Source organism: Epinephelus lanceolatus, chromosome 16 (assembly GCF_041903045.1).
Source record: "Epinephelus lanceolatus isolate andai-2023 chromosome 16, ASM4190304v1, whole genome shotgun sequence".
Taxonomy (NCBI): Eukaryota; Metazoa; Chordata; class Actinopteri; order Perciformes; family Serranidae; genus Epinephelus; species Epinephelus lanceolatus.
Window position 1 is genome coordinate 35,149,084 of NC_135749.1, and position 2,658 is coordinate 35,151,741.

Sequence of the window (2,658 nt, forward strand, 5' to 3'; positions counted from 1 at the left end):
GTGTGCAGTATACACTGAAGTACAATATGACCTAAACAAAGCTATCTTGACATCATCAGTACACTTGTTAATTTTCATGCAAGCATGTTGGCTTGTGCATAGAGTTTGCAGCACTGACGCTGGATGTCATCATCGTCACATAAATCATCTGATTATGTGGCCAAGATATCTAAATTTGTTCACAACTCCAAGCACTTGGTCTGCTAGAACAAAGGAAGCAAAGTGTGACTTCTTATCCTCCTTGGTTTTCACAATTAAAATAACACTTGAATTAAACATATCATACTGCACACCGTAGCAGGAACAGATTCTAAGCAATTGCTGCATACCAACACTAGAGGGAGACATAATGACCAGATCGTCAGCATATACCAGGTGATTGATAAGCCTCTCTCCCACCATACATCCAGTTCTACACTGGTTTAGCTGTCTAGACAGATCATCCATATACAGATTGAAGAGTACAGGTGATAAGATTCCTCCTTGTCTCACACCATTGGTCACTAGGAAAGGTGCAGATGTACTTGTACCCCATCGAGCATGCATTGTTTGATGTGTATACCAGTACTGTAATATTCTTATCATATAAAAGGTGGAACCCCTCGCTCCTGAACTTTGGCAAATAGCTTTCCATGATTGACTCTGTTAAACGCTCTGGATGCATCCAAGAAACATTGTACTGTTTTTTCTTCTATACATACTAATAGGGATGCACCGAATATATTCGGCCAAATATTACCAAAAAAAAAAAAAAAAAAAAAAAAAAAAAAAACACATTCGGTATTCGGTGGAATAAGTGAAAAGCAAGGCCGAATAATCGCGGCGTGTTTTGATAACTCAAAACAGCGTGCCGTGATGGGCAGAGTGAAATGTCAGTAGTGTGGCGATCCGCCCGTAACCGCACTCGCATTTGCGACTAAATAGTTTTGAGCGAGCAAAATAGGCTTAAATCATTCAGCACGCTGTGCGAGTACAGATTTCAACCACCAGCAGAAACAAAGGCGAATCCCACCAGTTGTGGGTTGAACCGGGGTCACAGACAGACAGTAATGGATTCCTGTCAAATACGGCGGCCATCGGCTTACCGGCGACAGAAGTCGGCTCCAATAATGTCCTCTTCTTGGCGCAAACACAGGTATGTGACGCGTCAGGAGAAACGAGCCGTTCACGGCCCACAAACCTCACCGCACTTTAGGGACTGTTCTTTACTTGTCAGGGGAGGAGGGTGGCTGGTTGATTCTTATTTATTTTAATCCCCCCTATGTTAATCACTCATTGATGCTGTTTTTGAGGTATGAATAAGTCAATAAGTAATTTATTCCATTGAAATATCATTGATGTAGCCTGTAATAGAAAAGTGATTTATCTTTTTATAAATGACAAAAGGCACATCTGCCTCATTTTCACTGTGGTATCGTGATACTACTCAGAACCATGATACTATCACCGGTATTGTGTTGCGTGGCCTAAAGTTAATTTTTTAAAAAGACTATTAAAACAACTGCCAATTAACAATTTAAAAAATGACTTAAATTAATTTTAAAAATTTAAGTATTTAAAGAAATAGTATAAAAACCGACAACGCCACCTAGAGATTTATAGAGCTCTGGAACTCTTAAAAGGCTTACAGGTTCTTTGTAACCAGGGGTGAGCAGAGTTAAAAGAACAAGCCAAGGGTAAATATTGGCGGGTTTATTACAATAAAAGCAATGTTTTACAAAATAAAATAGATAATCCTAAAACAAGTCCATGCAATAACCCTCTGCCCCAGAGTCACTTGCACGTGGGAACGCTAGCAGCCGCCGCTCAGACGTCAACTCGTTCCCAGCCCAGATCGACTCCCGATGCTCCTCTTCCCGCGGCGCCTCCTCTGCTGCTCCGGTCGTCCTGTGAAAGATGAATAGACCAGAACCAGTATCGGACACACATACACAACAAACCCAGATTACACCCCTTGCCTGGCCCAGCAGCCGGCCTTCCAGTACCCGCCGCAACAAAGTTGAAAGGTACTCACGATCTTCCCGGGCGGCAGTCAAACTACCGACCCAGGCTGGAGTATCCTCGCCAAACGGGTACAGGCTGCTGTGCTTCAGGCTCTGGCGTCTCCGTGGTCCAGGCTGTGTCTCCGTCGGTCGCTGATGGCTGCGCGTGGCCGCTCCGTAACTCGTGTCCCCGTCTCCTGTCCCCGTCTTCTCCTGCTCTACCGAGTGCTTCTGCTTTTATTTCCTTTTCATCCAGCGTGCTGCACCTGTTGCTCATCTGCTGATTGCTTCTCTGGTTTTGGTCAGTGTCTGCTGCGTTCAGGGGCAATCGGACAAAAAACACTGCATGCAAAAATAAGAATCTCCCACTAAAAACACAAGCCAATAAATCTCTACTAAAAACCCAAACACAGCAACTTAAAACAAGTAAAACATGCAGCAAAATATATTAACGCATGCATAAAACCCCCTGTCAACACCGACCCCATCACAATTGTACAGTCTGATCCAATTTTGGTACCGTGACAACACTAATCTGGAGGGGGTTCATCTGCAAAAACTAATGAAAAACTAAACAACGGTATTCGGTATTCGGTACTCGGTATTCAGCCAAGCATTTAATATTATTTGGCCTCGGCTTTGGCCACAAATTTTCATTTCGGTGCATCCCTACATA

General features: G+C 43.4%; 1 long non-coding RNA gene across 1 annotated transcript; it reads right to left on the reverse strand.

Moving 5' to 3' along the window:
• Positions 1-1,677: 1,677 nt before the first annotated feature.
• LOC117264160 (uncharacterized) lies at positions 1,678-2,408 on the reverse strand. Its single transcript, XR_004502247.2, has 2 exons — positions 2,015-2,408; positions 1,678-1,887 (listed from the first exon to the last, which is right to left on the reverse strand). It is a non-coding gene; the product is annotated as an uncharacterized LOC117264160 (long non-coding RNA).
• Between the last annotated feature and the right edge of the window lie 250 nt (positions 2,409-2,658).